At 43.8% G+C, this 24,043-nt stretch overlaps 1 protein-coding gene across 1 annotated transcript in view; it reads right to left on the bottom strand.

Annotated features, from left to right (window-relative positions):
- Nucleotides 1–24,043, bottom strand: part of PIWIL2 (piwi like RNA-mediated gene silencing 2) — a 503,232-nt gene that overhangs the window by 327,883 nt on the left and 151,306 nt on the right. The gene's annotated exons all lie outside the window — the stretch shown is intronic.

Below are 24,043 nucleotides of genomic sequence, written 5' to 3'. Positions count from 1 at the left end.
ATGATCATGATATATTGTTTGTCTTACAATGTCAGGGTCCTTAAAAATAGTGTCATGGAATACTAGAGGTTTGAATGCCCCCCAAAAACGATCTCTCGTTTTTTCAGTCCTAAAGAAATGTCGTCCTCATGTGGTGTGTCTACAGGAGACCCACCTAACTGACACTAAGGTGAGGGCCCTTAGGCGTCCATGGCTGGCTCAGGGTTATCATGCTACGCACACAAATTACTCTAGGGGAGTTTCTATCTTAGTGGCTAAATCCCTCCCAGCAGAAACTTTACAGGTCAAGACAGATCCAAATGGGAGATATGTCATACTTACTCTACAAATCTCCTCAATAACGTTTACTATTGTTAACCTCTATATTCCTCCGCCCTTTTCGGCAGAGGTACTATTGAAATTGTCACTGTACTTATTGGATAGACCCCCCGGACCTCTCCTTTACATTGGTGATTTTAATGCTGTACTGGACCCAGCCATGGATCGCTTGGGGGGTAGGGGTAGACCCTTTCCCTCCCTTTTGAACTGGATGCAGGTTTATGACCTTACTGAATTATGGCACTGGAAACACCCAGATGATAGTCAGTTTTCTTGTCATTCAGACTCATTTCAAACCATGTCTCGAATTGATATGGCCTTCGCCCCAGCAGACACTCTCCCCTTTGTCGCTGCAACTTCCTATCTACCTAGAGGGGTTTCAGACCATGCGCCCCTTTCTGTGGACCTCACCATCCTTCCAGGATCTACCCCCTCCATTTGGAGGTTAAATTCTTATTGGCTGGAAGATGAGGTGGTACAGGGAACATGTAGGCAAGGTATTAAGGAATACTGGAGGGACAATGTGGGGACAGTGGACCCTTCTATTGAGTGGGAGGCCTTCAAGGCCTCATTGAGGGGCACCTTTATGTCCATCACTGGGGTCTTGAGGAAAAACAACCAACAGCATACAGCGGAACTTGAAACTGCCATGGTACAGGCAGAATCTGTATATACCTCTGATCCGACCCCAGACACAAGAGAAACATGGCTATTGAAACGTAGGGAATATGAAATACGTCTGTTAGACCTTACAAAAAAGAAACTGTTACACACAGCACAGAAATCATTTGAACATGGTAACAAGGCTGGACGCCTTCTAGCATATCTGACAAGGCCTGATCGCCCTCCAGTATCCATTCCTCGTATCTATACTAAGACAGGCCAAATGAGTGAGGTCCCTGGGGATATTATGGAAACTTTTTTAAACTTCTACACTTCTAGAGCTGAGTACACTGAACCCCAGCTAAACGAATACCTTGCTGACATATCTCTCCCCTCCATTTCTACTGAGGGGAGGGAGATGTTAGACGCTCCCATCTCAGTTGAAGAGATTGCAGTAGCCATTGCTCAAATGCCAGCCCACAAGACTCCCGGGCTGGATGGTTATCCCACTGAATGGTATTCACAATTCAGGGATTTACTGTGCCCATTTCTGCTACGTACATATAATAAGGCCTTGGAGGCTGGTATCCTTCCCCCCACCATGCGAGTAGCCTTGATCGTGCTCCTGCTGAAACCCCGCAAAGATCCACTTAAATGTGAATCATACCGCCCAATATCCCTCATAAATGTGGATGTTAAGATCCTAGCAAAAGTGCTTGCAAACCGCTTAAATACTGTAGTTACGTCCCTGGTCAATAGTGACCAAGGGGGTTTTATACCTGGACGGTCCACAAGAATGAATATCCGCAGACTATTCCACAACCTGCAATACCCTCATGAGTGTTCACGTACCCGTGCCATTGTGTCTTTGGACACATGTAAAGCATTTGATAGTGTGGAATGGCCATATCTCTTTCGTGTGCTGCAGGTGTATGGTTTCGGTCCTCGCATGGTGGCATGGATTAGACTACTTTACACATCCCCCCAAGCCCGAGTGCGCGTTAATTCCTCAATCACTAAATCATTCTCCATTACAAGGGGCACGAGGCAGGGATGTCCTTTGTCCCCGCTTCTGTTCGCCTTGGCTATGGAACCGCTGGCGGCTCGAATTCGTACATCCCCTTCCATCAAAGGCCTGCCTATTGCTACCATTGAGGAACGTATTTCATTGTATGCAGACGACACTTTGGTGTATCTGGCAGATACTAATACATCACTTCGGTCGCTGTTGGCCGAGATTAATAGGTTTGGAGATTTCTCTGGATTCCGGGTGAACTGGGACAAATCCAGCCTGTTCCCTTTGGATTCAGCAGGAATCTCCCAGATCCACCCGGACTCCAACTTACAGGTAGTAACTTCCTTTCGATACCTTGGGGTATTGGTACAATCGCCTTTATCCACCTACATTACTAATAACTTAGACCCCATACTGAATAGACTACAGGAACAAATTAAGCAGTGGATGGACTTGCCCCTAGATCTTATGGGAAGAGCAAGCCTACTTAAAATGATCTACTTACCAAAACTGCTATACGTGCTGGCTAACTCCCCTTGCAAAATCCCCAAATCTATTTTTAAAAGGATAGATACGATTTGTACAACGTTCCTGTGGAGTGGGGGGACCCCCAGGGTGGCACTGGAGACGTTAAGGCTGCCATCACATATGGCGGGGTTGGCGTTTCCAAATTTTTTTCTTTATTACTTAGCATCACAGTTAGTGCATGTGCATGATTGGCTATGTCCGGTCCCGGCAAATGCATGTACTACCACTGAGGGAGCCATTGCGTCTTCCATGGAAACTCTACATAACATTGTTTATAGAGGTAGGGTTCCAAGTCGACCAGGCACCTCTATGCTAGTAACTTCTCTTTTACTTTTTCGATATATAATTACAAAAATCTCTAAATATTCCTGGTCCACATCCCCAAATAATCCCCTGTGGTTCAACCCTACTTTGCAGGAACTATACTCATTGCCCGACACTCAGCGATGGCACTCTAAGGGAATAAAATACTTATGTCATTTGTATGATGCCCAAGGGTTTAAGACTTTTCAACAACTGAGCTTAGACTTTGGCCTACCACGCTCTTATTTGTTACACTATTATCAACTTAGGCATGCTATACGAGCTCAGTTTGGCTCCCTAAAGAATCCCATTAATTTGCCCCCACTAGAGAGACTACTAAGACAACCAGACCCTAATAAGCTTATTTCTACCTATTATGCGGCCCTAATGACGGACGTTAACCCCCGATTTAGTAAAGCGCAGGAAAAATGGACATCCATGGACATCTCATTTACTGAGGAAGACTGGACTGAATTCAGAGACACATATAAAGCCACGGTCATTTCATCTAGAGATAGAGTTATACAGATTAAATTTTTTCACCATTCTCATCTTACCCCGGCTAGACTACACAAAATGGGGCTGAAGACCTCCGCTGAATGCTTTCGTGGTTGTGGAGGGAGTGCTGATTTCATGCACTGCTTCTGGACCTGTCCAGTGGTTCGGGACTTCTGGGTGGAAGTAGGCTCCTTCATTTCCTCTGCTTTAGGCCTCCCCAATATCATCCACCCAAAAAATGGCCTGTTGGGGATCTTTGGAGATTTACAACTACCAACACAGGCCAAAAGATTACTACGAATCCTCTACTTTTACGTTAGAAAGACCATCCTGATGTCATGGAAGGGTGTATCAACACCCTTGAAATCCCTATGGCTAAAATTAATCAATGATGTGATACCACTGTATAAACTTACTTTCGAAATAAGGAAACGGACAAAAACATTCCATAAAATTTGGGGTAGATGGCTTGCTAGCCCTTTGACCCTCACCTTGTAGGATATGTAGTTGGGGCAAGTACAGGTCGCGCCGGGATAGTATATAATTTATGCAAATTATTGGTACCGTTATATACAGACGAATTGCTTGTATGAGTAGTTGCGTGCTAATATTAGCAGATGTACCAATGTCTGTCTCTGTTTATATGAGCTACATGTTATTACTGTTTACCAATGACTGACCGAGCATATTAAGTGGATGTTTGTTGTGCTTGTTTTGTACAACTGATTTGTAAAATTAATAAAAATATCTTTAAAAAAAAAAAGATATACATTTGTATATATCGGCTTAATGTAAAATAGAATTTCTGACTAACCAGCAAAACCAATATCTTGGCGTACAGTATGGGACACAGGCTCTTTAAAAGAACTATGGCCAACACTTTTTTTGGCCGTACTTCTCTTCTGGGTCAGAGGACCACCCAAATGACAGATCAGTGGACGGGATTTACCCAGATGACTGACCAACAGCTGGCTCTGCCTCTCACCTCGCCGCTGGGAGCCTGAGACAGCCATTCCCTCCCCCGCCAAAGGCCAGACCTCCACTGAATACTGGAGGAGCAGAGCTGAGAGTAATGATTGACAGTCAAGGTTCTCTGCTCAGCTGCAGCAATGGACCAATGCAGCTATCACATAGCTGAGTATGTATGTTTGTTTTTTTATCACCCACACTTCTTCTTTAAGCATTATGACTGGGTAATATGAAGCTACATTTAAGTAATTGAATACTAGCAAAGAAAGAAGGCTGCTGGGACACCCCCACATAAACCCCTCCCACTCCCAGCAAACCTCAATTTTTAAGAGCAGAGGGAAAAGACCTGTACTGTACTCCAAAAAGTGGATTTTACAGGTAAGCAGAAAATCCAATTTTCCTAGTAGTACAGTACAGGACACTAGACATACTTTTCATTATGACTGGGATGTCCAAAAGTAGTCCAACTGAGGGTGGGCAACACAGTACACAAAGCCAACAGACCCGCGTAACAAATTGGTCTAGAAGGCTTGACAGACTCAAAGCAGTCTAACACCTGACACCCGAAACTAGCATCAGGAAGCATGAACATCTGTTTAGTGAAACTTAACAAAACGCATGAACAGAAGGCCAGGTGGCAGTCTTGCAAATCTGAAAAAAGGCTGAGGGATGCTGAAAAGCCAATGCATTCAAGTCTGGAATCTACCACCTATGGAAGAGGGCTTGAAAACATCTCCAGGATCCTTTCCCTGGACCCAGATGCCAAAAACTGAGAAAGTCTGCCTTACAAATTTTTCATGCCTGGAATGAGGATGGCGGACATGACCGGAAAGTAAAGTTCTGCCCAAGGCAGAATCAAGTTGGCTTCCCTCCAAGTGGCATGACCTCTGGTGCGTCCTTAATTACTGACATAGTGCACGGCAATGGCACTGTGACTGGATTTTCTTTGGGTGTCCTCGAAATAGAGAAGTCTAGCTTAAAGAGACAATCAAATATTCTTTAGTCCTAGAATATAGATGAGAAAGCAAACGTCAGACGACCAAGCTCCCTGGATGTCAGAGACCAGTTCGAGAGGTTGGCATCCAATGCAAGAACCTTTCAAATCTGTGGACTTCCTAACTCCAGAGCTGAGACAGAAATCCAAATCCACCATGTTAATCTGGCCTTAGGGGATCAAACACATGGGGTATTAAAAGGTAAAAGGTCTGTTTGTGCCAGAATGTTGAGTTTCAATGGTGTGGAGTGAGACTGGTTGTACAGCACTGCCTAATTGACCAGATATGCCAACAGCAAAGCGCGGAAAGATAGCAATGCATAGGTAAGCATCCTGGATATTTACTGAGGCCAGAAAATCCCCCAGGAGAGGGGAGGCAATAACCAACCTGGCAGGTTTTGCACATGTAGGAATAAGTTGAGTCTTAAAATTCATAATAGGCAGGACTTCGTTGTTCCTTTTGGCAACCTAAAAAGTTAAGAGTAGTAATCTTGAAAATGTTCTTCTGTAGGTATAGGGATGATGACCCTTTGAGACAAGAGCTGCTGGGCAGCAGTAAGCAGATACGCCAGCCAAGATTGAGAAGAAGGCAAGTTTGACAGCATAATGTGGAAAGGAAGAAGAGTGCTAAACTCCAGTTTGTAGCAACTGGAAGTGACATTCTAGACCTAGGCATCTCAAATTTTCTAGGACCAGTAAGCCCAGAGACATATTCCACTCTTAAAATTGGGGGCACCAAATCACTTGGAAGAGACCTTGGAACCAGTCCTAGCTAGTTTGGAGATCTGCCTTCTTACAAAAGTATTTTCAAGTTTTAAACTTCGCATTGGAAGACTAGGAGGGATGAACGTCCTACCAGTAGAGCAGTAGAGGCATGAGCCTTCTATTTCTGGGGTAGGAGAGTACTCTTAGCCCCTGTGATCTCCTTGGTGTACTTATCCAAAGATGGACCAAACAGGTTTGCATTTAAAGGTTAAACGCACAAGGAGTTTCTAGCATGGGAGCTCAGCTGACCAGCATTTAAGCCAAATAATCCTGTGCATATGAAGAGAAAACTCACTCTGGAGATCTGAAAAATATATCTGCTAAGCCTTTTACACAATAGCACAATACCTAACTAAATGTGGACAGAGGCATCTATTATGATGGGTGCACAAATATCATCACGCTTGTATATACTGACGTTTAGCCGCAGTTTATCAACCCACTCGTGGGCTGCCAAATAATAACAGTACTCCAACAGCTGTTACAAACCACCACGCAAACCTTTCTAGTAATCCTAGGTGATTGTAAACTCTCTTTTTTTTTTTAGGTTATACTTGCCTCCTCTGTGCAGTTGGTTTTGCACAGAGCAGCCGAGATCCTCCTCTTCTCGGGTCCCTCTTCGCTGCTCCTGGCTCCTCCCTCCTGTTGAGTGCCCCCAAAGCCAGCAGCTTGCTATGGGGGCACCCAAGCCGAGTCAAAGCTCCGTGTGTCCATTCAGACATGGAGCCCCGACCCAGCCACCTCTCTCCCCTGATTGGCTGACTTTGATTGACAGCTGCAGAAGCCAATGGCGCTGCTCCTGTGTCTCAGCCAATCAGAAGAGTCCCAGACATCTAAGACACTCATGGACATCGCTGGAGAGAGATGGGATTTAGGTAAGTAATAAGGGGGTGCTGGGGTGGCTGCTACACACAAGGTTTTTTATCTTAATGCATAGAATGCATTAAGATAAAAAATCTTCTCCTTGAACTGACAAATTGATGGTATCATTAGAGACACATTGGCATTGAGGGTGCCTCCATTACTTGTTTGTATCTGCAAAATTGTTTATAGGACAGGTAGCACTGCACTTTTCTCTGTTATTCCATTAGCTGGGCTTTCAAATACATAACAATATCTGTTACGATTCAGCACTCACTGGAAACGTCAGACTCATTTCTGAAAGTCTATAAATGCTTTTGTTACAGCCTTCCAATAATCACTTCTCTAGGTAGTCACCCATAGCAACAGCAATCACCTTGTGCACATCTGACTCTTCCAAGCTCTTTGATCCCTCTTGAGCTCCAAAGCAGCATGGTTTAACAGGATTGCAGCTGCAAATCACCTGTGACTTTCCGCCTCTCTTCCAGTATATCAGGCAGAAACTTGATACACAGTCAAGAGTTGGAAAAAAAAAAAGCACAGTGTAATTATGATTTAGTTAAACAAGTATAAACTATTACCAATGCCAGTATTAAAATGCCTGACATGTTTCGTCCATTAACTTCATACCAGAGGCATCATACAGGGCTGCCAAGGAAGGCTTTTAACCACTTGTCTTCCGAGTCTTTGAACATGTGATAATCCTCTGGGGAAACATGAGGGTCTGGATAAGACAATATATGTCATGATCTACCACAGGAAGGGCCCACTTACCTAGGAAACATTCCTTAAAGAGGAACTGCAGTCTGCTCACATAATTTGTAAAAAAAAAAAAAGTTTGCCATTCTGAAGCTTCCCTCCAACCACTTTGCATATTATTTTATATATACTGTGATTCCGTACTTGCCTAATATGCTGTAGAAATCTCACTCAACTGAATCTGGCTGCAACCATTTTAACTGTGGGCAGCAGAAGCTGCTGCCTGTCAACTTCCTGGATTTACACAGAGGCACACCTCCAGCTCTGCAGATCTCACTGGTCCTCTTATGACTCATCTTTCCCTTCCTGGCAAACTCTCACGAGTGTGAGAGAGAGAGCTGTGCATGTCATAAGCCTAGGCTAATGACCAGACAAGAAAAAGGAAGTGGGCTATATAAGGTATTTACTGGCAGAAAAAAAAAATTATTATTCAAAGTTAAAACAACAAGGGCAGAAGATTTAATAGATGGAAAGATGAAAAAATGACTGAAGTTCCGCTTTAACCAGATACTGTTGAGTGAATCATTCTGGAGGAGTAAAAGTCTTCTCCAGATGATGTCCTGATACAGGAGAGATTCTATCAGCAAGTGGTCTGGGAAAGTCTTGGTAAGTTTAGGTAATTTAAGGGCCCCCTCACCTTATGGTGAGCTGACTTAGGCTGCTCCAATGCTAAGCAGGAATGTAAAGTGCCAATAGGGCTAGCAATGGTATCCTTTAGCTTGGATGAAATCTCTTAATGGTGTCCCATCCTGATTCAAATACTAAGAAAGATAAGAATTATACTCAATTGCCACCTGCTCTTCAGATAACATGTCTAGTTCAAGGGCAAGGACTAATTCAGGAGGGGACTTTGAAAGGGCAAGAAGGCCACAATATCTCCTTATGAAGTCTGAAATTGTGGCAGAAAATTCCTTTCTGGATTATAAAGAGCAAGCTGGTGTGGCAGACAGCCCAGCAGAATAACCAGAGGAAGGAAGGGAGTCAGAGTGAGGGCAATCCTCAAAGAAAATAAAGGGTACTAGAAGCCCTGAGCGGATAAACTACCACCTCAATGAAGCTAGCAGCTGAGCCAACAAGTCAATCTTACCCTTTTTCCTTCCATTTAGGATCTGCCATGCTTGAGAAATATCAATCCCAGAGGGGTACGCATGATCTCCACCATAATAGAGAGGGAGTGAAAATGTCTTGCTGACAAGCACTTGTGGGCCACAGTAACTTAGGTAGTCTGGTAAAGCTGCTATATAGTACCCACAGGAGACAGCCTGGAGATGTTGCTGGTCCAAAGTCCGGGCCAGAAAGAAAAAGATGCAGGGTGCACAGTCAACATTACCCCAATGAAAACAAGGTGTGGCAGTAACAGTACTCACTTAGGCTGCACAATAAGCGCTGGTCACTGTGAGGGATGCATGCAGATATAGTACTGGTGTGCTCTTAAACACAAAAATTGAATACAATTAACCCCAGCACTACCATCTCCCCACTACGAGCTCTGGAAGGGCGATCAGCAGCTCCGAAAGCCACAAAGGGGATCAGTTAAGGAATTAACCAATTCAGAAGTTGCATTAGGTGCTGCAATATGACTGAACTATGGTGCAGCAGGAATCTTAATAAAAGAAAGGTGGAATATCAGAGGGAGAAAAACCTCCAAAGTAAGAAGGTAAGCTTATCTAAGTAGAGAGAAGATGTCCATCACCCCAGGTCACTAGCAAAACTAAGGCTAGCTAGGAGTGGTTACATTGGGGAATGTCCTGAACCCCTTTTTTTTTCCCTAGTGTCCAATCAACTGAAGGTAGCTGCATATAACTCAGTCAAAATGTTTAAAGAGCCTGCTTCCAATACTGTTCAACTAAGAAAATATCTTCTTCTGGATATAAATTCATGAATTCTGTTTTTATTGGATACTTATTTATTTATTTATACAGAGAAAGGGGATAAAAGAAAGAGACAGCGTAATGTTACAACTACATTTAGCTTAATCAATGCATGTACAAGCAGTACAAAAGTCAAATATCAATATACATAAAAATATGTATGTACCTAATCAGTAGCAGATTCATAATTAAAAGCTGTACCTACAGGTAAGCTTGTGGTAAGTCTTACCTGTAGACATGGTGAATATCTCCTAGTGAGCAGTTTGGAAGATTTTCACAACGGCCCTGGCCGATAAAGACGCTGCACATGGGCAGTGACCCTCTGCATTCGATGTACATTGTGTGCGCCCTGAAAACAGAGTCCCGTGCTGCGATGACGACTCCCGTGTGCATGAGCAAAAATGGAAATGCCGGCAGAGATGACAGTGCAGCACTGGAGGGCTCCATTTTAAAGAAAAGTCTGCCATAATGTGCTAGTTTGCAGTGTAGACTAGAGCATTATGGCACCACACTGCAGGGAACGCTGGAGGAAAATAAATAAAAATGTAGTAGAGTTTACTACCACTTTAACAGCATCTTTATTGATGGAGGGGTGGGACGCTGATAAAACCACTCACAGAAAATATTCGATTCAACATTGAAACATACAATTAGGGCAATAAACATTTTGTAATAAAAGGCTTTTTGAGCATAGCCCTAGTCTTTACCTTTCTACATATTAAGCCATTGTATATTAATGGTTAAAATAGGACTTCTTCGTAGTATATGTAGAAGATTTAAGAATGGAGGGGGGGAAGAATCCCATAGGGACCAAGAATGAGCAAACTGATGGGTTGCAATAGACATAGTGGTTAGTTCTTCCATCCGTCTCACCTCCTAAAATATTAGCAAGTAAAGAATTCTGAGTATTTCTATGCTTCAATCTCCCATTTAGTGGAATACGTCTTTTGCAGCTTTTAAGACGCAAGATAATTTTTTTCTCAGTTTAATCACTTCAGCTCCGGAAGGTTTACCCCCATTCATGACAAGGCCATTTTTTTGCGAAACAGCACTCCGTCACTTTAACTGACAATTGTGCTGTCGTGCGACGCTGTACCCAAATAAAATTTATTTCATTTTATTCCCCACAAATAGAGCTTTCTTTTGGTGGTATCTGATCACCTCTGCGGTTTTAATTTTTTGCGATATTAACAAAAAAAGACCGACAATTTTGAACTGTCTGCTATAATACATACCCAAAAAATTTATATATATAAAAAACTGATTTATTCATCAGTTTAGGCCAATATTTTACATATTTTTGGTAAAAAATTTTATTTTTATTGTTATGTTTTTACTGGCAATGGTGGCGGGACTGCGACATTGCGGCAGACAAATCTGAAGGACCCAACATACGTGGCATTAAAACATTCAGGTAGGTCATGAGGGGAAGCCTCACCAAACGCTTTGAGAAGCATGAGAATAAAAATGTGCTGGCATGTCTTTTGGAGTCTCGATACAGGGATCATGCTTTCTCTTCTGATGAAGTATTAGCCAAGGCAAAACAATGGCTGACAGAAGATATTCAACACGAGATGCAGGAGGTTTCTGCAGAAAGGTCAAGTCGGAAAGAGCACGTTACTAATCTGGAAGAGAAGGATTCTGCAAAAACAAACGTCCAAAAAGACAACGGGCAGAAGAGAATCTTCATCGTGGTCAAATTCATGGCATGTTCAGCGTTTTATTGGGGCCTCATGCAGAGGATTCTTCTGAATCTGCATCAATAAATCAGCCTGGATGATGAACTTCATCTCTATTTGAAGAAACCAGTAATTGACAGAATAAGTGGTGATCCTCTTCAGTGGTGGAAAGAAAATGAGGCACGCTGCAAAAGACTTGGCCTCTCATGCTAGAAGATACCTCTCTGCACCTCCTTCCTCTGTACCAGGTGAGTGTGTTTTTAGTGAAGTGGCAACAATATATGAAAAAAAACAGTGGCGTCGCTAGGGGGGGAGCGAGACGCACCCGGGTGACACCCAGCACAGCACTGGATTGAGAGAGGCGCTGCGGCTCTCTTCTCTTCCTCTTTCCGGTGCGCACGCCAGCATCTCTGCTGTGTCTCCTTAGCTCCCTGCGATGTAGGGGGAGGGAGGAGGAGAAAGAATGGTGAGGCAGAGGCAGACAGCTCTGGAGTCCCATAGTCCAGTGCTCAGGGCCTGCATGTCCTCTGGGAACCGGCACTGCAATTGAATATTATTGTGACAGGCAGGCGGGGAGAGGTGCTGGCTGGCTATCACAATTACACTCCTCAAAGCCGACGGAGCCTAGATGGATGGACATGTGTGGACAAAGCCACGCTGTTCTGAGGTCTGTAAATTGGGGGAGGGTATACAGGGTTACATTAGGGAGATTACACAGGGGGGTTACATTATGAAGATTACATTAGAGGGATTGCATGGGGGGGGTTACACTAGGGGGATTGCACAGGGGGGGGGGGGGGGTTATATTAGGGGGATTGCACAGTGGGGGTTACATTAGCGAGATTGCACAGGGGGTTACATTAAGGAGATTACACGGAGGGGTTACATTGGGGGATTACACAGGGAGGGGTTACATTAGGGGGATTACACAGGGTGGGGTGGTTACATTAGGGTGATTACACAGGTTGGAGAGCTGTGCTGATGCACTAGCCTGCTCAGTGCCCCGGATTGCTCAGTGATGGGGGAGGGGGGGTTGTTGACACCAAATTTTACCGCACCAGGTGACACCAACCCTAGTGACGCCACTGAAAAAAACAGAACCCATTTAACAGGGGAACACGCTGAAATATTATGTTTTCTTCACTATACTGTTCTACTTAACTGGGAGTATTGAAGAAACTGTAGTGTCCACTGTTGCACTGTGGTAGTGTTTTAACCACTTGCAGCCCGCCATATAGCAAAATGACGTCGGCAAAGTGGTTGCAATATCCTGACCGGATGTCATATGACGTCAGAATATCAAGCCACTGTGCGCCCCCGGGGGCATGCATCGCGGCGATCGTTGTGCGTCAGTCTGACACACTGCAACTCCGATCTAGGTAAAGAGTCTCTGACAGAGACTCTTTACCACGTGATCAGTCATGTCCAATCACGGCTGACCACGATGTAAACAGGAGTCATCGTTGATCGGCTTTTCCTCACTTGCGTCTGACAGACGTGAGTAGAGGAGAGCCGATTGACTGCTCTCCTGACCGGGGGGTCAGTGCTGATTATCAGCGCAGCCCCCCTCAGATGCTCGTCCAGGACGCCGCCAGGACCACCATGGATGGCCACCACACTGGACCAAGTATGCCACTCTAGACCACCAGGGAAATGCCAATCATTGCCCAGGCAGCTGCCAATCAGTGCCAAAGAAAAATGCCTGCCAGTGCCACCAGTGATGCCTATCAGTGCCAGCAATAAGTATCCATCAGTGCAGCCTTTCAATGCCCAATGTCGCCTATTAGTTCCCACCAGTGCCACCTATGAGTGTCCATCAGTGCCGCATATCAGGGCCACCTAACAGTGCACATCAGTGCCGCCTTATCGGTGCCGCCTCATCGGTGCCCATCAGTGAAGGAAAAAACTTACTTGTTTACAAAATTTTATAACAAAAGCAAAGAAAAACACTTATTTTTTCAAAATGTTTGGTCTTTTTTTTATTCATTTAGCAAAAAATAAAAACCACAAAGTACCACCAAAAGAAAGCTCTATTTGTGGGAACAAAATGATAAAAATTTAGTTTGGGTACAGTGTAGCATGACCGTGCAATTGTCATTTGAAAAGTGACAGCACTGAAAGCTAAAAATTGGCCTGGGCAGGAAGGTGCGAAAGTGCCCTCTATTGAAGTGGTTAAATTTAATCAGTGCAGTGCAAATTAATACTTTTTAATAAGTTATTATTTTTCAAGCACTTTATTTTTCCCAGTTTACTTTTAAACCTCGTTCATCAGACCATGGTGCAGACAGAGATGTCAGTTTTCAAATCTGTGTGTTTTTCCCATCAGTTTTCATGCAGGTATGGTGTGAAGAACGAGCCATTTATGTTTAAAATTTTAACAAAACATTAATATGTACAGTTTATACCAGATTTGTGTCGAAAATTATGTTTTCGGCACCTGATATCGGTTATCGGCCTGAAAGGTGACCGCAAACACGGTATTGCATCGGCCCTGAAAAAAACATTTTCGGTCAACGCCTATTCCACAGTACCCCCATATCTTGAGTGTGTTTTGCCCTTCTGTGTTATCTGTTAAGGGTTATAAAGTATCTCTGGCCTTGTTTTTCCTCGTTCACCTTGCCAGAGTGACAGGGATGTGTTTTCAGGGGATTAGTTCTTGGTTTTGTTCATGATTTTCTTTACCTTGCACCCGGAGTCCCCTTCCTACCACCGTAAAGACCACCCCAATTTTTTACATTATCACTGCCCTATGACCAATATTGTGAATGCTATTTCCTGGAATGTCCAGTAGCTCACTTCCAAATCTATGAAGTCTCTAGACCTCGCATCATCCAAATCAATTTGATAGATAACAGAATTCTCTCCTTGAGAAGGAACTGGATTAAGAGAGCATTCCGCACCACCTATTCAACATATGCCTGAGGCGTTTCTATTCTGTTGCATAAATCTTTCTATGCTCCATCAAACAGATGTTTTATGCCCCTAAGGGCAGATACTTGGCTGTCGACATTGATTCACATTTTCTACACTTGGTTAATGTTTATGTTCCACCACCTTTCCATAGTACTATTCTCTATATTATACTGGACTAACTTGCCCCTTTCATGACCTTTAACCGCTTCCCATCCACCATCCAGTGCCGATGCGGATTAGCGCACCTGTACATCAGCCCACATCAACAGCTCCTGCACGGCTCCACAGAGTGCGTGCGCACTCAGGAGCTCGGTGATCCATGCCCCCCCAGACACAGCGGATCACACTACCGCTGTGTCCGGGTGATCACTTTCTCTAGTACTCAAAAGAAACTGAAGGTAAACATTGGTTCTCTCTGTTCTCACACAGATCGGCAAACCGATCAGAAAACCGTGGTTGCAGTCTGAGTGTACAGCAGCCTGTCACACTGCATGTACACTCTCAGACTGCAGTGCCAGCCCACCCCAGTGTCCCTGATTATTGCCCCTAGCAAAATACAAATAAAAAGTGCAGCCAGCCTTTGTCACTTGTCCCAATGTCACCAGTGCTCACACCGTACCAATGTCCTTGATCACCGTCATACCTCCTACCAGTGTCCTGATCACTGCCATACCAGAACCCTGATCGCCACCATACTTCTTACCAGAATCCTATTCACCACCATATGCCATACAATCATCATGATCACTGCTATACCCCATTCCAGCGTTCTGATCAGTGCCATACCAGCGTCCCGATCATCCGCATACCCCATATCAGCATCCAGATCACCGTCATACCCCATACCAGCATCCTGATCACAGCCATACCAGTGTCTTGATCACTGCAATAACCCCATAATAGCATCCTGATCACCACCATACCAGTGTCTTGATTACCGCTAATCAGTACCAGTTTCCCAACTGTTTCCACTATGCTGGTTCTCCAGGGCCTCAAAAAATGTGATAAATATTTAGGAAATTAAACGTGTAATTTATGCCCCTAGAACACTTTAACAGCTTCCTGTCCAGCAATGTACTGGCAATTTCCGAAGCTGATAAAAGTTTACAGGCAGAGGAAAGGGCCCCCGCTTCCACCTTTACTGTGGACACACAGTGAGAAGAACTGATGTTGTTCCTCACAAACTAGAAACAACGAGGATTTCGTCACTACTGGTTTCGTTTTTTTGTTTACCTGGCCGTTACTAACCAGGGAAGTAGCCCATCAAACTGATCTGTGTCTGATTGACTGCATTGGAGGCCAGAGGAGAGGTTTGGGGGTTTAATAGACCTCAGATCTTTCCATAAAGAGGTCCTGTCAAGACCCATGCTGTCACATACGCTAGGATGTTAATCCCTTGAGGCAATAAAGTTCATTAAAAAAATAAAGTGTAAAAATGTTAAGTAAAATAAATTATAAAATGCAAAAACTGTAATTGAAGTATCCCGGTCCCCTCATGCTCACGCACAAATGTGAACATGGGCGCCGGTCCTGAACATATATAAAAACAGCTATCGCACCACACATGTAAAGGTATCGCTGCCAATGTCAGAGTGAGAGCAATAATTCCAACTCCAGACCTCCTGTGTAACCCTCAACTAGTAGCCTGTAAAGTGTCAGCTATTGGAATTTTTAGGTACCGTAGTTTGGCGCCATTCCATGGTCAGATGCAATTTTAAAACATGACATGTTTGGTTTCTATTTACTCGGCATAACATCATCTTTTATATTTTAACAAAAAATTGGGTAATATATTTTTTTTGTGCTTCAAAATTCATTAAAGTGTATGGTTTCCAAAAAATGTGCATTTAAAAAAAACGCTGCACATAAAACTATGCAACTCTCACCATGCTAGGGCCATTGCTTAAGTATTTGTTTGGGGGTCCCGAGTAATTTTCTAGCAAACAATGTGAAGGAGAAAAATGTCAGAATTGGCACAGAGTTGAAGTTGTTTAGGTGCTTCTTGGGTGTCAAACCCCTCTGTGTGGCTAGGCTGTGGAAAAAGTCTCAAACATGTGGTATCTTCTTACTCGGGAGGAGTAGCAGAATGTGTTTTGAGGTGTAATGCCTAAGAATACCCATGCTTTGTGTGAGCAATTTATTATTATATTGAAAACATTGTATTAAAAAAAATGATTTATATTTTCATTCCGCACTTTCCAAAGTCTTGTGGCAAAAATGTTTTTTTCAAAAGACTCATTGAGGTTAATTTACTAAAACTGGAGAGTACAAAATGTATGCATCTAGGCTGTGAAAAAGTCTCACACGTGGTATTTCCCACACTCAGGAATGTGTTTTGGTGTGTAATTGCAAGTATGTCTATGTTGTGTGTGAGAAATAGCTTGTTAAAATGACAACTTTGAGAAAAAAATTGTTTCTTAATTTAAAAAAAACAAAAATAAAAAAAGGACAACAAAAAAAAATACAACTTCAAAAAACTCACCATGCCTCTTACTAAATACCTTGGTCTACTGTATATATATATATATATATATATATACACATACATATACACACACATATAGTGCTCAGCATAAATGAGTACACCCCTTTTGAAATAAGATTTTAATCAATATCTCAATGAACACAAGAACAATTTCCAAAATTTTGACAAAACTAAGCTTTATAGAACATTTGTTTAGCTCATTACATAAAAGTACATTTAATAATATAAGTTAAGATTACAAAATCTTCAGTTTTACTCAAATTAGTTGATGCACAAATGAATACACCCCACAACAAACTACTACATGTAGTATTTTATATGACCTCCATGATTTGTAAGGGCAGCACCAAGACTTCTAGGCATGGAATGAACAAGTTGATGACATACTGCAACATGTATCTTTTTCCATTCTTCAAGAACGACCTCTTTTAGAGCCTGGATGCTGGATGAAGAGTGATGCTCAACTTGTCTCTTCAGAATTCCCCATAATTGTTCCATTAGGTTCAGATCAGGAGACATGCTTGGCCACTGAATTACTTTCACCCTGTTCTTCAGAAATGCAACAGTGGCCTTAGATGTGTGTTTTGGATTATTGTAATGTAGGAAAAGTGCACGACGACCAAGGGCACGGAGTGATGGTAGCATCTTCTCTTTTAATATAAAGCAGTACATCTGTGAATTCATGATACCATCAATGAAATGGAGCTCCCCGACATCAGCAGCACTCATGCAACCCCACAGAAGGACACTGCCACAACCATGTTTCACCGTAGGCACCATGTATTTTTCTTTGTACTGCTCACCTTTGCGACACCATACAGTTTTCAAGCTATCAGTTCCCAAAACATTTATCTTGGTCTCATCAATCCAGAGTACAGACTCCCCAGTAGTCATCATCTTCTTCAGCATGGGCCCTGGCACATTCTAGGCAGGATTTTTGTGCATGGGTTGTAGGCGAGGCTTCCTTTGTGGACGACACCCATGCATGCCGATCGTCTGCAGTGTACGCCGTATTGTGTCATGGGAAACAATCATCCTAGTTAGTCTTTCTAATTCTTTAGCTAACTGCAGTAAACTTGCATGGCGATTTTCTTCAACCCTTCTCACCAGAAGACGCTCCTGTCGAGGTGTTAAGTTCCGTAGGCGGCCTGGACGTCTCTGTGAGATGGTTGCAGTTTCATCTTTGTTAAATTTTTGTATCACTTTTGCTACAGTATTCTGACTGATAAGTAAAGCTTTGCTGATCTTCTTGTAGCCTCCACCTTTGTGTAAAGATATTATTTTCTTTCTCAGGCCGTGTAACATTTCTCTTCCATGTGGCGCCATTGCCGCCAGCATGAAATCGGAAGGGGTTATACGGCGACAGATTAGCTCTTCTGCGCTAATCACCAAAGCTGTACGGTGCTCACGCCCGCACCCCCCTACAATCAAATTCGTTCTAGAACCAGTCTCCAGACCCAGGCCAATGATTTCTGGCCTGGTCTTTGTGATCGGTACAGGCGAATGGTAAACTGTCCTCTGCCTGTATAATGTAAACACAGGCAGAGGAAGTGATGTCACCTACTCTCGTGGAGCCCTTTTCAGTTCCAGTGCGAGAAGAGAGGACATCTTACTGTGAGTACACCAAAAAATACACTAACACCAGTACACGTAGGCACACACACGTCAATCCCAGGCAGCGTCAGATTAGTTCCAGTAGCGCAAACACACACCATACACCTCCCTTATATGTATAGTGTATGAACGGATCAATATCTTTGATCTGATCAGAACTATATTAGTGTCCCAAGTAGTATAGTATTGCCAAAATGCAGCATTCGCAAGATCAGCCCAGACACCTGCTAGCACCTGCGTTTAGCCCCTCCATCCAGCCCAGCCCACCCAAGTGCAGTATCAATAGATCACTGTCACTTACAAAACACAGCACACATAACTGCAGCGTTTAGCAGAGTCACGCCTGATCCCTGCAAACGCTAAAAAAATTTTGGTAACGATTGAAGCAGTTTCTGACAACCAGGTGCTCTTTTGCCTGTGAGTCGCAATAGTTTGTACCTATAAATTTAGTGGCCAAAATGTCCAGAGGTACACTAGTGAAGAGGCCTACACGTTGCTGAGCATGACGGATGAGAGCAAAGGGAAAGCCTCGCTGTCAGATTCAGGCTCAGTATACAAATCCGTAGAGAGCACTCTGACAAATAGCTCTGACGATGGAGTAGTGGTCCCTGCTAAAATCAGGCGTACCCGACCCCATTCTTCAGTCGCTGAGGTGCAACAATCGCAAAGTTCTCATATAGAGCAGAGAGCCAGTACTAGTGCCGCTCAACCTTCTGGTAAACTGGCAAGCACTGGCAGCCTAGTACATCCTGGTCTTTGACAAACCAGCACTGTAGTAACACTTGGTGACGTGGCGAGTCCCATACATGCAGTTCACGCTGGTGTGGTGGCTAGCACAAGTACTGCCCCGCAGCTATCAACAATTCAAATGCAGGCTCGTACAGCCCATAGTGTCCTTCCTGCTGCGTTTGCCAATTGTGATTGGGAGCCCACCACTTCTACAGCACCTGTACTTCCCCCATTCACCGGCCAAACCGGAATTCAGGTGGAAACAGCGGATTTTACTTCAGTTGACTTATTTGCAGTTTTACACGGAAGATCTCTACAGATCTATTGTGGACCAAAGCAAATGATATGCTGGTCAATTTATCGCCGCAAATCCCCATTTGACCCTTGCCAGAGAATTTGTCTGGAAACCTATTAAGGTTACTGAATTTAAGAACTTTCTGGGCCTAGTCCTCCTCATGGGCATAACTAAAAAAAAAATGAGTTGCGGTCATCTCGATCCACTGACCCAATTCACCACATGCCCGTGTTCTCTGCTTCCATGGCCAGGACTAGATATGAGCAGATTTTGTGATTCATGCATTTCAATAACAATAAACTCGGTGGTCCTCAGGGTGACCCTGAATACGATCGACTCCACAAAATTCGGCCCCTCGTAAAACACTTCAACCAACAATTCGCAGCTTTGTTTATTCCCTATCAAGTTGTTTGCGTTTCTGTCAGCCTGTCTTTCAAACAGTATCTCCCCAGCAAGCGTGCCAGATATGGGGTCAAGATGTATAAGCTCTGTGACTGGGCAACAGACTATACATATAGTTTAGTGGTTTAAGGATGAGAAAGTCATGTGGATAACCCCAACTGCCCAGACTACATAGGGAGCAGCGGCAAAATTGTTTGGGACTAGGTGTCACCCATATTCCGAAGGGGTTACGACTTGTACGCGGACAATTATTACACAAGTGTGCCACTTTAGTCACTTTTTAATTGTGGTATTGGCGCATGTGGCACCGTGCGATCTAATCGCCAGGGCTTCCCCCAACGGCTTGTAGAGTCCCGAATCAGCATGCTTGAGATGTAATAAATTGCTTGCAGTGAAGTGGAGGGACACACGGATGGTTTTAGATCTGTCCTCCATTCACGCAGATACAACAGTCGAAATTCCAATGATGACTGGTGTCGAGAAGCCCCTCTATGTCCACGAATACAACCTTAACATGGGAGGGGTGGACGTCAATGTCCAGATGATGGCGCTGTACTAAATTGCCGTAGAGCCAAACGCTGATTTAAAAAAGTGTCCGTATACTTATTTCAATTGGCTCTGCTGAACGCTTATGTGCTATACAAAGCGTCAGGACGAACTGGATCCTTCCTAAAATTCCAGGAAGAGATCATCACAGCCCTTCTATTTCCAGATGGTGCTGTGGCTTCCCAATGCAAATGCAGAGAGCCAGCTGCATGAGAGGCACTTTCCAGAAGTCCTCCGTGGTACCTCAGGACAAAACAACACCCCAAAAAATAGGTTGTGTCTGCAGAAAATGCAGATATAGGCGTGACACCCGCTTTTATTGTCCCTCCTGTCCTGACCAACCTGGTCTCTGCATTGATGAATGTTTCCGTCGCTACCACACACTAGTGGAGTATTAGAGTAGGGTACAGCATGGCACAGTCCTAGGGCACACTTACACAGGGTCTCGAAAGATGAGATAGCCATCACATTTTGAGAGACCCTAACCTGGACCGTTTATAGTTAAAATAAAACTGCAAAAAAAAAAAATAAAACCCCAAAAAAACTAAAAAATAAAAATAAAAAAGCCAAAAACAGTTGTCGTTTTATTGTTCTTCTCTCTATTGTCATCTCTCTATTGTTACTGTGTTTTATGCTCAACTGTAATGTTTTATCGTTACTGTGTTTTATTGCGTTTGCTTTGCAGGAAATGTTATACTGTAATAATACGTTGTTTTATTGTTCACCATTACTTGCTTTGCAGGTACACCGCTCAGCTGCAGCATGGGTTTATTTATTCTGACAGCAACAGGGTTTGCTCTCACGATACGTAAAGCCGTGGCTCCAGCGCTGGAGGTGATTTCACTACCACAATAAAGAAAAAGCATATATGCTGAAGCATAGGGGCAGGGGTGGACATTAGGGGCAGATTACCCCTAACATTAGGAGCGGATTGCCCCCATGCTTCGGCATATATTTTTATTTACTTTTCTTGGCAGAGATTTCTTCATCCACATCGATCGATGTAAATGGAGGAATCTGTTAGAAGGAAAAAAAAAAACAGAACTGTGCATGCATGCCCATCATTAGAAGTGGGTGGATGCAGGGTGGTATTCTAATGGTGGGCATACCACCGATTGATGGATATGAATGGAGGAATCTGTTCACAGGCTCCATAAAAAAAACATTACAACATATGCCCAACAAGGACCAGCGACGTACTAGTATGTTGCCAGAATTATGCCTGCAGGTTTAGAATATCATCCTTGTATCATTTGTTTCAGCCAGCGGTCGGCTTTCATGTAAAAGCAATCCTAGCAGCAAATTAGCCGCTAGACTGCAGTGGGAGGGAAGGGAGGTTAGCCCCCCCGCCGCCTTCCATGGTTTTCTCAGGCTCACCTGTCCCACCGAGGAACCCGAAAATGCAGCTGGTGTTTCCACCAGCTGACCATAGAGCTGATCGGAGACTAGAATGGCTCCAATCATCTCTATCGCCTAAGAAACCAGAAGCTATGAGCATTTCATGACTTTGGTTTAAACAGCGCCATTTGAGAATTTGGGAAAGCATCTTATCACACCGATCTTGGTGTGGTCAGATGCTTTAAGGGCTGAGGAGAGATCTAAAGTCTAATAGATCCCAATTAAAAAAAAAAAAAAAAAAAAAAAAAAAAAAAAAGGAGTACCTGTCACTACATATTGCTATCATAGGTGATATTTAAATTCCCTGTGACAATAAAAAAAAAATGAAAGGGACAGTGTAAAAATAAAATAAAAAGCAACATTAATAATTAAAAAAATAAATTAAAAGCAATGCACACGCGCAAAGGTGAACCCAAGCGTCAGTCTCGTGTCGTATGTAAACAGCAATTGCATCATGAATTTGAGCTATCACTGCAGTAATTCTAGTAGACCTCCTCTGTAAATCTAAAGTGACAACCTGTAAAGGCTTTTAAAAGCATTTAAAAATGTATATAGTTTGTCGCCACTGCATGGGTGTGCATAATTTTAAAGCATGTCGCGGTTGGTATCTATGTTCTCAGCATAAGATCATCTTTTATACTTCACTAACCATTTGGGCATTATAGTGTTTTTGTGCATTAAAATTGTGTTTGAAAAATCGCTGCGCAAATACTTTGAGGGAAAAAAATTGCAACACCCACCAATTTAATCTGTATGGCCTCTGCTTTAAATATATTTTATATATATATATATATATATATATATATATATATATATATATATATATATATATATATATATATATATATATATATATATATATATATATAAATAAAAATAAAAAAAGTGGGTGATCCCGGCCCCCCACCCTATGTGAATGAGTATGGGGTACCCCTACCTATTCACCTAGGAAAAACAGTGTCAATAAAAAAAAAAAAACACACTAGACAGGTTTTTAAAGTAATTTATTAGCTCCGGGGGTCTTCTTCCGACTTCGGGGGTGTCTTCCTTCTCCGCGCTCTCCGGTATCTTCTGCCGGGCTCCTCCACTATCTTCTGCTATTTTGCCCGCTCTTTTGTTAGCGGTGGCCCAGTCTTCTACGTCGTCTTCTTCCCTCTTCTCCTCTTCCAATGTTGACATGACGCTCTCTCCCGCTGTAATGTGGTGTGCGCAACTACTTATATAGGCATGGGGAGTGGTCACCGGGTGATGTCATCCGTGACTCCACCCCCTATGCCGTCACCGTCCCATCATGCCCCGGGTGGTGACGTCATAAGGGGCGGAGTCACCGGATGACATCACCCGGTGACCACGCCCATGCCTGTATAAGTTGTTGCGCACGGCGCACATGGCATTACAGCGGGAGAGAGCGTTGTGTCAACATCGGAAGAAGAGAAGATGGGAGAAGACAACAGTGAAGACCGGGCCACCGCTAGCAAAAGAGTGGGCAAAGGAGCAGAAGATAGCGGAGGAGCCCGGCAAAAGATACCGGAGAGAGGGAGAAGAACCGCTGAGCGCGGAGAAGTCGGAAGAGAACCCCGGAGTCGGAAGAAGACCCCTGGAGCTGCCTAATAAATTACTTTCAAAACCTGTCTAGTGTGTTTTTTTATTGACACTTTTTCCCAGGTGAATGGGTAGGGGTACGATGTACCCCTACTCATTCACATAGGTTGGGGGGCTGGGATCTGGGGGCCCCCTTATCAAAGGGGGCTCCGGGATTCCGATAAGCCCCCCACCCGCAGACCCCGACAACCAACGGCCAGGTTTGTCGGGAAGAGGCCCTTGTCCTCATCAACAAGGGGACAAGGTGCTTTGGGGTGGCCCCAAAAGCACCCACCCCCCATGTTGAGGGCATGCGGCCTGGTACGGTTCAGGAGGGGGGCGCTCGCTCGTCCCCACCACTTTTATTGACCGGCCGGGCTGTGTGCTCAGATAAGGGCCTGGTATGGATTTTGGGGGGACCCCCACGCCGTTTTTTCAGCGTAGGGGGTTCCCCTTAGAATCCATATCAGACCGAAGGGCCTGGTATGCTCCTGGAGGGGGAACCCATGTCGTTTTTTTATTTAAAATTTGGCGTGGGTTTCCCCCTCAAGATTCATACCAAACACAGTGCCTGGTATTGGCTGGGATCCAAGTTGGATCCCTGTTCATTGAAAGTCGGACGTATGTCGGCTTCAAGTCGCAGGGCAGTCGGATCCAAAGTAGGACGGCTGTCGTGTCGCACCAGTGTGAACCCGGCATAAAATTGACCTTTGCGCCTAAGACTTTCATTGGGGTGTATTCATTTTTGCAACATAGCCTTGAATTAATTTGTTTGGAAATATACTTTGTGTGAGCAAATTAACCACTTCAATATAGGGCACTTATACACCTTCCTGCCCAGACCAATTTTCAGCTTTCAGTGCTGTTGCAGTTTGAATGACAATTGCGCGGTCATCCAACACTGTACCCAAACTAAA

The sequence above is a fragment of the Aquarana catesbeiana genome, linkage group LG03, assembly GCF_042186555.1.
Source record: "Aquarana catesbeiana isolate 2022-GZ linkage group LG03, ASM4218655v1, whole genome shotgun sequence".
NCBI classification, from domain to species: domain Eukaryota; kingdom Metazoa; phylum Chordata; class Amphibia; order Anura; family Ranidae; genus Aquarana; species Aquarana catesbeiana.
This window is presented reverse-complemented; position numbering and strand designations above follow the sequence as displayed.